At 43.9% G+C, this 13,117-nt stretch overlaps 1 protein-coding gene across 1 annotated transcript in view; it reads right to left on the reverse strand.

Moving 5' to 3' along the window:
* Positions 1 to 12,507, reverse strand: part of SCRN1 (secernin 1) — a 71,522-nt gene extending 59,015 nt beyond the window's left edge. Inside the window, exon 1 of the mRNA XM_050783248.1 lies at positions 12,275 to 12,507. The gene's annotated coding sequence lies outside the window, so the exon portion shown is untranslated. The remainder of the gene's footprint in view (positions 1 to 12,274) is intronic.
* Between the last annotated feature and the right edge of the window lie 610 nt (positions 12,508 to 13,117).

A 13,117-nucleotide genomic window follows, 5' to 3' on the forward strand; every position in this document is an offset into this window, starting at 1 on the left:
TCAGTCTCTTCTCATAGGACTTCCAGCCTCATGAGGGCAAGGACTCAAGTATATCCTTATTTCCCTGGCACTAACACAGAGACTGGCACATAATAAGATCTCAATAGATGTATGCTGAGCAGCTGAAGGGAAAGGGGATATGCATATTTTGTCTTCAATGAGGGAAAAAAATCAGCAAAATCTCCTTTCAACAAGGTCCTCCCACGCTGTGGTTCAATCCATGCTATTTGGCCAAGCATCACAGTGCTCTGGGGAGCTTGTGAAAATGGCAGATTTGGCTAGACACCCCCTCCTCAGAGATTCTGATTCAGTAGGTCCAACCTGAGATCACAGGAAGGATATTTTTTAACAAACGCCCAGGTGATTCTGATTCAGTCAGTTCAGACTGGTGTATCATATCCACTGAGTATTTCTAATTCACTAAAACTGGTAAGAACTGTCCTTTGAATACTTTTTTCTTAATGGCGGAAATTATCACAAACTAGTTTGGTATTCTGTCCCCAAAACACTGCAATTTAGGTGATTAGAGGTAGGAAAATGAAAACAGTCTCTACTTAAAAATTGAAAAACCAAAATTCTAGGAAATTAATGACTACTCAACTTGACCATAACTTGATAAATTAATGGACTACTTAACGGTACACTCCCTTTCCCCCACCGACACACCAAAGAGAGCCATTTAGATGACCGTAAGAATAAAAAAAAAAAACCAACACATATTTATAATATGCAATTGGCTACCTATATATATCATGGAAAGCTGAGAAATACATAAATACATAGAGAAAAGCTGATGAAATGAAAAGAGGTCACACAAATGTATACATGGTATCATTGAAATTGTGCATATTATCTAGATAAATTGCAAAAAGATTTTAAATAAATGCAGGCCAGGTTTAGTGGCTCATGCCTGTAATCTCAGCACTTTGAGAAGCCAAGGCAGGAGGATCGCCTGAGCCTAGGAGTTCAAGACTAGAGTGGGCAATATAGGGAGACCCCATCTCTACAAAAGAAAAAAAAAATTAATTAGCTGAGCATGGTGGCACACACCTGTAGTCCCAGCTACTCAAGAGGTTGAGGTGGGAGGATCACTTGAGCCTGGAAAGCAGAGGTTGCAGTGAGCTGAGATCGCACCACTGCACTCCAGCGTGGGGCGACACAGTGAGACCTCAAAAATAAGTAAGATTTTTTAAACAAAAAGTGCAATTAAAATTTTAAGAATAATAATATCTCTGGATTACAGAATTCTGGGCAATTTCTTTTTTTTTTTTTTTTTGAGACAGAGTCTCGCTCTGTCACCCAGGCTGGAGTGCAGTGGTGCGATCTTGGCTCACTGCAAGCTCCATCTCCCAGGTTCACGCCATTCTCCTGTCTAAGCCTCCCGAGTAGCTGGGACCACAGGCACCCACCACCACATCCGGCTAATTTTTTTTTGTATTTTTACTAGAGAAGGGGTTTCACCGTGTTAACCAGGTTGGTCTCGATCTCCTGATCTCATGATCCACCTGCCTCGGCCTCCTAAAGTGCTGGGATTACAGGTGTGAGTCACTGTGCCTCCCCGGCAATTTCTTAATCTCTATGTATTCAGACATTTTCAAATTTTCCACATGAAAATGTAGAATTTGTAATGAAAATATTTTTTTTTTTAAAAAAGAGAGAGTTGCATGAAAATAATCTGTTATCCAATTAATTGCAGCTAAAAAGTATGGCCCTGCAATAGGGCAGAGACTCTGGGAGAACCTCATAGCTCAGCCATGGCAAACAAACTAATTGTACCTTTTGGCCACATTTGATTTTGCCTCATTTGCAAGATACAGTCATAATGAGAAATATGAATTAAAGCAAAATGTCGAATTTACTGTCGTGATTCATATGGCAGATTAGTAACTGGGGAAATATAGAGTTAAATGGAATGTTGTGCTTCAAAATCTACATTTATTCATAGGTAACTAATTATTTTACAAAAGTATTCAAGTCACTTCAGAATTTACCTATAATGCAAAATATTTTTATATGATGTTTCCCAATTTTTTTTTTTTTTTTTTTGAGACGGAGTCTTGCTCTGTCCCCCAGGCTGGAGTGCAGTGGCGCGATCTCGGCTCACCGCAAGCTCCGCCTCCTGGGTTCACGCCATTCTCCTGCCTCAGCCTCCCGAGTAGCTGAGACTACAGGAGCCCGCCACCACACTTGGCTAATTTTTTTTGTATTTTTAGTAGAGATGGGGTTTCACCATGTTAGCCAGGATGGTCTCGATCTCCTGACCTCGTGATCCGCCCGCCTCGGCCTCCCAAAGTGCTGGGATTACAGGTGTGAGCCACCGCACCTGGCCCCCAATTTTTTAACGTCAAAAATTTTCAGCCGGGTGCGGTGGCTCACGCCTGTAATCCCAGCACTTTGGGAGGCCAAGGCAGGTGGGTCACGAGGTCAGGAGTTTGAGACCAGCCTGACCAACATGGTGAAACCCTGTCTCTACTAAAAATACAAAAAATTAGCCAGGCATGGTAGTGGGCACCTGTAGTCCCAGCTACTCGGGAGGCTGAGGCAGGAGAATGGCTTGAATCCAGGAGGCGGAGGTTGTGGTGAGCCGAGATCACGCCACTGCACTCCAGCCTGGGTGACAGAGCAGGATTCCATCTCAAAAAAAAAAAAAAAGAAAAAAAAAAATTCATGAACATTTCCACATAAAGTCATTGTAATTTGCTGGGGAAAATACATGATGAATATATGTTATGAATTTAGTAACACTTTTAATGAATCTGTATGTATGCAATGACAGGAGTCCTTATATAGTTGAAAAATAATAGTGTAGATACATGCCTCATTATACTGTGCACATTCAATGCTGGGACACACTCGAATTCAAGGACCACCTACAAGAACTCCACCATACCCAGCGATTCTCTACCCACCCCTGTGTGCATTTAAAATATGATCCCACTTTTTAAAAATGCAGTCTTCGGCCGGGCGCGGTGGCTCAAGCCTGTAATCCCAGCACTTTGGGAGGCCGAGACGGGCGGATCACGAGGTCAGGAAATCGAGACCACCCTGGCTAACACAGTGAAATCCCGTCTCTACTAAAAAATACAAAAAACTAGCCGGGCGAGGTGGCGGGCGCCTGTAGTCCCAGCTACTCGGGAGGCTGAGGCAGGAGAATGGCGTAAACCCGGGAGGCGGAGCTTGCAGTGAGCTGAGATCCGGCCACTGCACTCCAGCCTGGGCGACAGAGCGAGACTCCATCACAAAAAAAAAAAAAAAAAAATGCAGTCTTCATGCACATCTGTCATGTAAGAACTCTTTTATGGATTTTGTAAGTGAAGGAAAGAGGAGAGATTAATTGAATGGCATCCATTCTTGGATACTTTTTAAAAAAAATGCATTAAGGAACAGATAACTTACGTAGGATTCATTTTTACTCAAGCTAACCAAATTAGAAAAATATAGTTAGATCAAGTTCACTGTAAGAAAGATGTTTTCCTATACATGGCAGGTTGTAAAACAATTTTCCTTCTTTCATAGAAAAATAAAGGAAGAAAATGATTTGCATAAGATTATCCCTACAGGCTAGACCTATGCAGTCAGGATAATCACTCTAAGAGGTTATATTATGGCTTTTTTAAAAAGTCAGATAGACCCAGATTCCAGGGTTACTCCTCTACTTACTAAGCTCCTTATCTGTACAATGGTGCCATGTCAACCATGTACAGTTATGAGGATTACATGAGATAATATATGCAGAGTGTCTGGAATAGAGATAAATTCAAGAAAGGTTTGTTCCTTTAACTTGATCATAAAGAACAGGGTTCTAGGACTGTAATGATGATGGACACAAAGGATGAAGGATGTGTTTGAAATAGGCAGGCTGTGGTTAGTTGCCAAAAGCATTCTCTGTGGGAAATAGGGAGGTACTGAGCAAGCCACATCTCGGGTCCTTTCATTTCCTTCTGTTCTTATTTTTGACATTGCTGCCATTGTGTCCACTAATTTGGCAAGGTTGCTTTGAATTATGACCTTCCTATTCCCACCATCTGTCTTCCTCTCCCATCAAAACAGTGCATTGTCTATTCTGATCTTTTCCCATTAATGTGATTTGATATGTACTTTGTTAACTCTGTAAACTGGGATTTAAAAAAAAAAAATTCCCAGTCATCCTTAAAATGGTCGTTAGCCATTTAACTCTCCATCACTAAAAAATTAGCCAAACATTCATTTCCTACAGAAGAAATAAGGTAATAAGATATAAATTTTCCTGGTCCAAAAACAAAGGGTTACTTTATGTCTAGCAAAGTGGAATTTAAAACTACTTTGTAAAAGTCCATTAATAATGTCCATTAATTCTAGAGCTACTTGTTGTGTTTTATCATTATCAAATGTAAACCATTTTATTATCAAAAAGGAATCTATATATATATGAATACATGATTATGTATATAGCTATATATGCGTGCATATACATTTATGTAAATATAAGTATAGGTAGGTAGATAGAAAGATAGGCACATAGATGGATGGATAGATTTTAAAAGACCCAGAAGGATTAATATCTAACTGAGAATTGAGAGTGAGAGTAAAGATGGGGATAAGGAGATAGAAACTTTAAATTTTACTTTATCTAGTTATATAGTTTTAAAATTCTTTACAGCAACTCATATTGCTTTATTGGTCTTTTAATTATTTTCTAAAATCTGATCATTTCAGTGCTTAAGAAGAACACTTTAAGACATTTCACTAATTCTTCCAGGTCACTAGGGCACTGCTAAGTGCAATAAAAAAAAAAATACACTAAAGCTTTCCCTTAAGAAAGAGGTGAAAAAGACACTCAGAAAAGCTTTTGATCACTACATAATTTTAGTTAGGATTTTTAAGCCAGATGAGTTACTAACATATATTTTGAGTCCCTAACCACCTACAAGCACTATATTCAACTGCAGGGAAAATGGAGCTAAGATGTCTCAAGGTTTTTATCTTTTGGATGAAGAGTTGTCTATGTACACAACCAAGAGAGAAAGGTAGTAACCCAACTTAGGATACTGATCCGAAATGCTTCTGAGAGCTTTCAAAGATGCCTAGCTGACAGGGGAGTAAATTAAGCACTGGGAGATTTAGGTTAAATACATAATCATTAAGACCAGAAGAAGGGATCATGAACCATCTCAAGCCCTTTCTCCCAGCTTCAGGTGAAGTTCCAGTTGGGAGGCCCCAGGCTCCCTACCCACTAGACTGACTGAGTGAACTGACATTCCACCCAGTTCCCTTCAGCCCCATACAAGATTGGGTGAGGGCCCTCATGACACTGGGAGCTTCTGAGGAAAGGAAGACAGGTAGATGTGACTAACACATACATTGCTTCTTACCTTCTTGGACATAAAGAACCTCGCCTATCACAAAAAAAATTCATGAGAGTATGTGGTCTTTGCCATCCCTTCCACCTATGAGAGCTTCATAACCATGCCTAAGAGATGTTGAGTAGAACATTCCATAGAAGGCTCAGATTGCGGGTAGGTATGGGAGTGAGGGTAGAAAGGAGGCAAAGAATGGCGGGAAAGGACATGCCTGTCACTAGTACAGGCTAGGCACAAAGTCTTGGAGGCCTGTGGCTGATATGCTCTGATACAAAGCAGGCAATACTCTAGCTCACCCCCACTGACTCTTTTCCACACTTATGGGCTCTTCCATTGGTTTGTTTCCCAAATCAAACTTTTAAAATATTGACAAAGTGTTTCCAGTGTTCCTCTGGGTCTATGATTGGAATTATACTGAATTTATAGATTCATTTGACAGGGGTAGCTAAAATAATCACCATCATAACATCTAAAATTTTATGTTAGAACATTAAGCATTCACTATGTGCTTAATAACATGCTAAGTCATATATATACATATGTGTGTGTGTGTAATCACTTAATCCTCACAATAACCCATCACACAGATATTATCTCCATTTTACAGCTGAGAAAATGGAAGCTACAAATGGTGAAGTGGCCAGGTGCTACAGCCCATGCCTGTAATCACAGTAGTTTGGGAGGCTGAGGCAGCAGGATCAGTTGGGTCCAGGAGTTCAAGACCATTCTGGGCAACCCAGGGAGACCCTATCTCTACAAAAAAAAAATAAAAATAAATTAGTCAGGTTTAGTGGTGCACACTTGTGGTTCCAGCTACTCGGAAGGCTGAGGTGAGAGGACAGACTGAGCTCAGGCGGTAGTGATCCATGAATATGCCAATGCACTCCAGCCTGGACAACAGGGCGAAACCCTGTCTCAAAAAAAAAAAAAAAGAAAAAGAAAAATGGTGACATGGTGAAGTACTTTGCTCAGGGTTGTATAACAAATAAGCAGTAATAAGTAGTGGAGTGAAAATTCAGACTCCAAAATGCTCTTAAACACCAGGCTGCCCTGACTCTATCTTCCCGATCAAGAGCAAGAAGTGTCGAAGTGTCTCTTCTTCTTCTTTTTTTTTTTTTTTTTTTTGAGACGGAGTCTCATCCTGTTGCCCAGGCTGGAGTGCAATGGCAATCTCGGCTCACCACAATCTCCACCTCCCAGGTTCAAGCAATTCTCCTGCCTCAGCCTCCCAAGTAGCTCGGATTACAGGCATGCACCTCCAGGCCCAGCTAATTTTTGTATTTTCAGTAGAGACGGGGTTTCACCATGTTGGCCAGGCTGGTCTCGAACTCCTGACCTCACGATCCGCCCACCTCAGCCTCCCAAAGTGCTGGGATTACAGGTGTGAGCCACCGCGCCCTGCAGTGTCTCTTCTTTGGTGTGAAGTTTTTTATAAGTTCATCATTAGAGTTCTATAGTTTTCTTTATAGGGATTCTACCATTTTATGTCAGTTTACTAGACAGAGATGCACAAATCCTCAATGAAGAAAACTCTTAAGACTTTATGGTGACATGGCAGAAGATTTAAAGTACAGAGAATGTTCCTGTTCTTTGCTAGAACAATTCAGTGTTATGTAAAAGAGTCAGCCCTCCCTAAATTAATCTGTGGAGTCAATATGACAGCTATCAACATATAAATAGGGCTTTTGGAGAAAATTTGACAAAAATGATCTTGAGGTCCATCTGCAAAGGATATGTGGGATTAGCCAAGTTTCAGAAATGAAAATTAACGAGGAATTACTAGACTTGCATGGAATTAAACTATATTATAAAGTTTCAGTATTAAGACAGTTTGTTACTGATAGAATCAGAAGTAGAAAGTCCTGAAATATAGTCATATAATGTAGGAAATTAGCATATGATGAAGACTGAATTTGAAACTGAGATGAATAAGTGTTGCCAGAATAACTGACTATAACAGGATGGGGAAAGGAAGAATGAAATCTGTTGAGATGGGCCAGGCGCAGTGGCTCACGCCTGTAGTCCCAGCACTTTGGGAGCCCGAGGTGGGTGGGTTGCTTGAGGCCAGAAGTTTAAAAGCAGCCTGGCCAACATGGCATAACCTTATCTCTATTAAAAATACAAAAATCAGTCAGAAATCAAAAATCAAAAATCAGATTACAGGTGGCACACACCTGTAATCCAAGCTACTCGGGAAGGTGAGACACAAGAATCGCTCGAACCCAGGAGGCGGAGATTGCAGTGAGCTGAGATCGCACCACTGCACTTCAGCCTGGGCGACAGAATGAGACTGTCTCTAAAAAAAAAAAAAAAAAGAAAGAAAGAAATCTGTTGAGATCCCCAATTCACTCCTAAGCCAAAATAAATTATTATAGTTTAGAATTTTAAATTTTTACAATTAAAACCACAAAAATACAAATCATATGGATAAATTTTTAAAATAACATTAGCAAGCAAAAACATAAACTCAATTCACCAAGGAAAATATAGACTTAATTATAAAATAACTTAAAATTTCTTGTGGGATAAAATTTTTTTAATGAGAAACTGGGAAATACATCTGCATTATACATGAAAAAGAGATAATTTCCCTTAATATATATAGAGCTCTTACATATCAATAAGAAAAAGATGACCACCCCAAAGGAAAAATATGCAAAATATATAAGCACCAGTTAAAAGAATAATAAATATAAACAGCCAAAATATTTACTAGAAATATTTCTCTCACTCACAATTAAAGAATTACAAATTAAAGGGCCGGGCGGGGGGGGCTCACACCTGTAATCCCAGCACTTTGGGAGGCTGAGGTCTTGAGGTTGGGCGTGGTGGCAGACGCCTGTAATCCCAGAGGTTGGGACAGGAGAATTGCTTGAACCTGGGGCGGAGATTACAGTGAGCCAAGATAGCACCACTGTACTCCAGGCTGGGCAACAGAGCTAGACTCTGTCTCGAAAAAAAAAAAAAAAAAAGGAATTACAAATTAAAATAAGGTGACATTTAAATACATAAGGTGAACAAAGATTTAAAAATTTGATAATATCTAGTCTTGACTTGTGTGGGGAAAGTAGCTTTGGGTAATTTGGCTAAATCTAACAAATTAAACGTGACCAGTGAAGTTGGTAGACAGCTCTTGTTCATCTCATTTTAAAAGGAAGGAGACCAGGCTGGGCGCGGTGGCTCATGCCTGTAATCCCAGGACTTTGGGAGGCTGAGGCAGGCAGATCACAAGGTCAGGAGTTCGAGACGAGCCTGACCAACATGGTGAAACCCCGTTTCTACTAAAATGTACAAAAATTAGCTGGGCATGGTGGTGCACGCCTGTAATCCCAGCTACTCAGGAGACTGAAGCAGAAGAAATCACTTGAACTGGGGGAACAGAGGTTACAGTGAACTGAGATCAGGCCACTGCACTCCAGCCTGGGCAACAGAGTGAGACTCTGTCTCAAAAAATAAATAAATAAAAATAAAAATAAAATAAAATAAAAGGAAGGAGACTGATAAGTGGTGTGCTCAAGGCCAAACTCCTAATTACAGGTGGGACAAGAGTTAGGTCCCAGGGCCCTCTCTCTGTACTGGGATGCATTCATCTCATTTGGATATGTGAACACAGACGTGTTAGAATGGGGAATTTACTTTCCAATGCACTGTGCAGTTATGTCAGCTACTCAGGAGTCTAAGGCAAGAGAATCGCTTGAATCTGGGAGACGGAGGTTGCAGTAAGCCGAGATTGTGCCACTGTACTGTAGCCTGGGTGATGGAGGGAGGCCCTGTCTCAAACGAAAGAAAGAGAAAGAAAGAGAAAGAGACAGAGAAAGAAAGAAAGAGCAAGACAGATGCGAACCATATTTGCAATTTTATATATTCTAGTAGCCACATTTTTAAAAGTAAAGAGAAACTGGTGGAATTATTTTTAGTAATGTATTTTACCCAATATATCCAACATACTACTTCAATATAAAATCAATATAAAATTATGAGATATTTTAAATCCTTTCTTCATATTAAATTTTTGAAATTGTGTGTGTATTTCACACTCAGCGTATCTCAATACAAACTAGCTGCATTTCAAGTGCTCAACAGCCACATGAGGCTGGTGGCTACCAGATGAAACAGCACAGATCTAGACTCTCTAATGAAAATGGATTCAAAAAAATAACTTTTGTTTATCTGTTTCTTATTATTCTTCAACAGACACAAATTGCATGCATTTCTGTATTTTTACAAATTGTTATTTTAAATATCTTTGGCATATCTTCACATTCATCCTCTAATTCAAATTATTTTTCTAAATGGCACATGTCGCATCAGCATCTGTCTTCACTTCTACATATATATTCATACCTAGCTCCTATCTGCTCCACTGCCTCAAGACATTCTCCCTGTTCCCTGCCTCTTGCCACCTTCTCCCTCTGCACATCACTGGCTGTGAAGGTTCAGATGCCCAGAAGAAACATTTTCCATACCTTCACCACCTCTTCACACTAACCCATGCACAATTTCTAGCTCTGCTTTAGTAGATCTAAGGTCACTGACTCATGACTCAGAAAAGTCAAACGCAAATCACAGGAAAAGCCTGTCTTCACTGCTTCGAAGTTATGTTTAAAATAGGCTTGTTATTTACTTTTACTTAAAATTAGAAACAGTAAAAAAAAAATGAAATGCATGGCCCACTTTGGTTCCTTTTCAAAATAAACTGGTCTAATGGTTCTCCACAAACACAAGCAACTAAATTTTTAATCAAAAAATGTACTTCTCGCCTCGAAGACTTTACTAAAATAATGTTTTTGGCTCTTAACTATAGAAACAGTTTCACCACTAGAAAATGTGAACATGAGGCAGGTAGAGCTTAAGAAGTTAAAAGTCTTGAATTAAGAAATTAAGGTGTTGTCATTCACTTTAAACACCTATAGACTTTGTAATTCATATTATAGTTTGGTTTCCCATTGCTCGAAGAGTTTGCCTTCCTAATAATGACATACTTGCTCTTCTCCCCCAGGCTCTAAAAGGTAGCATGTGGAACCCTGGGGAGTTATGAGACCTGGATTTGGGTCCTCACTGCCAGTTGCCAGCCAGCTATATGACCTTGGCGTCCATTCGCCCTGCTGGCCTCAGCCTTCCTGCTGTAAAAAGGGGGTTGACAGCATGTTCCTTCAGGCTGCCTCCAGCTCTGCCCCCAGCTCTGCCCCCTGACCTTAGCTCATCCTCCTCTTTTCCATTATCCCTGAAGCATTTGCCTCCTCATGCATCTCCTCCTACCAAAAGACAAGATGGCTGGCAGCACGGAAGTGAAAAGGGAAAGAAAGGCTGTTTAAAAAAAAAAAAATTCTAAAATGAGTCACCTCTCAAGAATTTCCCATTTCCTCATGCCTGGGTGCTTGCTCGTGTCACTAAATCAGTTCTTCCAATGAAACACGCTCTAAGAACCTGGTATTTGTTATGTGCACTGCTCTTGGATGATGTTTATAATATGCACCCATCTCTTTTAAGAGCTTGTAGGTATCAAACAACCTCCAGGTTGTGCATCAAAAAGACATCAGCAGCCACAGAGTCAACTTTAGTTGAGCCTGGAGACAATCAGACCAAAACCGTAGAGTTTTAACTAGGTTTTGTATCAGCTTTTGATAAGTTAGGAAAAATAATTACAGCTATCCAAACTTCCCACTTAACATCTCCCAGGACCCTGCAGCACCTTAAAATCTAGCCAGCTCCAAGAATCACGCCCTACTCTGTACCCAGATGAGCCTTGACTCACACTAATTCCCTCCCGGAGGCTTAAATCAGGGGGCGGCTGATGGCTGTGGTCTGTGCTGCTTCCGTCTGGCCTGATTTTTCATGCTGCCATTTTGAATTAGCATAGGTCTCCTCTGCAACTGATGCATCTTCTAACCAGGCTGGGAACACCACACGCACACACACACGCACGCACGCACCCCACCGGGCTGCAGGACGCGAGCGTAAGTCAAGGCACTTGCAAGCTAGAATCAGACAGAAAATCCAGAAAAACCACGTTATTTAACAGAACCCTACAAGGTCAGCTTTGAGTCAAGGCAGATAACAGTTTCCTTCGATGTTTTCATGGACATTTTTATTCCCAAATCCGAGTTCTCCTCAATTCTCTAAAGTTCAGGCGCCCCTCCTGCTTTGCAGACCACATTCCTCTCGGCCCTCACGAGTGAGGTCGCCAAATACTCGACGCCTCAAGAGCGAGCCGAGGAGGCAGAGGCCCACCAAGCCGGACAATCCCTATCCCGGGAACACGCGCCGACCTCTCGGCAGCCCCGCCCGGCGCTCCGCGGAGAAAACGCCCGGGTGCGGCTCGAGGGAAGTTGTGTCAAGTCCCACGCTCGGCCCGCGAAGAACCCAGCTGCGGCCCGCGCGCGTCGGCCTAGCCGGGAGGGCTGTCCCGGGACACCGTGCAGCGGCCGCGGGCCAGCTGGACGCGCGGGCAGAGCCGGGCCGAAGGCGACGGGCGTCTCCTGGCAGCCATGTTCGCGGCGCCGGCCCGCGCAGCAGGTACGGCACCTCGGGGAAGGTGCCTGGCTCGCCCCGGACCCCAGGGTGGCGAGGCCAGGGGCGCACGGGCACATCCCAGCGGGCAGCAGGTTGGCTGCCAGGAAAAGGAAACCCAGGAAGAGCAGCGCGGGAACCCGGCTGCGGTGCGGGAGCCCGGGGCGGGCATCCCTCCCCTGCACCCCCGCAGTCTCCGAGCCGAGTCACCCCGGCTTCAGGCCGAGGCCACCTCTCCTCTGACCACCCGCCCAGGCTCCCAGCCCGCCCGGGCCAGCACCGAGAATTGGCCTGGGTTAACGCTACCCGCGGGTTCGGAGGGACAGCGGGAGGAGATGAGGCGCGGGAGGTGGCGATGGCGGGTGGGGGTGAAACCGCTGGGGAAGCAGCGCTGCAAATGCCCTGCGCTCCGAGACGCGGCTCACCTGGGGCGGCGAGATCCGGGCTCCGGGCTCCGCTCTTTGCTCTGCGGTGCTGAGGCTGCGGCCGCCGAGGGTGCGGGTGCTGCCGGGGCCAGATTACTGCGGCGACATCGGGGGCTGCAGCTGCAGTGGCGGAGGCGGCCGCCGGGCGCTTCCCCCTACCCAGACTCCAGGCGCTGGGGCCCGCCGCCCCCCGCAGCAGCTGGCCCGACTCACGTGACCGCGGGGCCCACCCTCCACCTCCCCCACCCCGGCCCCCGGGGCCCCACCGCACCCCGCGCGTCTGGCTGCAGGGGCCGCGGCGCTGCTCTCCGCGGAGTAGGGAGGGGGCCTGGGAGCGGGAGGAGCGGCCGAGAGGGCGGATCTCGCCGCAGAAAGTGGCCCCCTCTTTGCTAGATTTTTATTTCTTGGTTGTGGCTCTCAAAAGGGAGAACCTGGGCTTTAAGGAGCCAGGCCCAGCATCCTTTCGGCGCCTCTTCCCGACGTTTGGTTGCTACGTCCGGGCCTCGGCGCCCAAGCGAGATTTCCCAGGGGAGCAATGTGTCCCGTACCTTGTTGACTCGCACGTCCAAGTCAAGTCCCTGGTTTAAAAAGTGCCGTCCTGTACCATGTTGGTAAGCCAGACCCTGTCCTAGGTACCTGGACATTGTGGCCTAGAGAGGTTAAGTAACTTGTCCAAGGTCACACAGCACGTAGCAAAGCCAAGATTCCATATCTGGGTTCATTTATGTACAGGGACGTGTGTGTGTGTGTGTGTGTGTGTGTGTGTATGTGTCTCTGTGTGTGTGTTGATGCCAGCGTCAACTCCATCTTTTATAAGTAAATAAGAAAAGACTGTCTCAAAAG

The sequence above is a fragment of the Macaca thibetana genome, chromosome 3 (genome assembly GCF_024542745.1).
Source record: "Macaca thibetana thibetana isolate TM-01 chromosome 3, ASM2454274v1, whole genome shotgun sequence".
In the NCBI taxonomy this organism is placed as follows: domain Eukaryota; kingdom Metazoa; phylum Chordata; class Mammalia; order Primates; family Cercopithecidae; genus Macaca; species Macaca thibetana.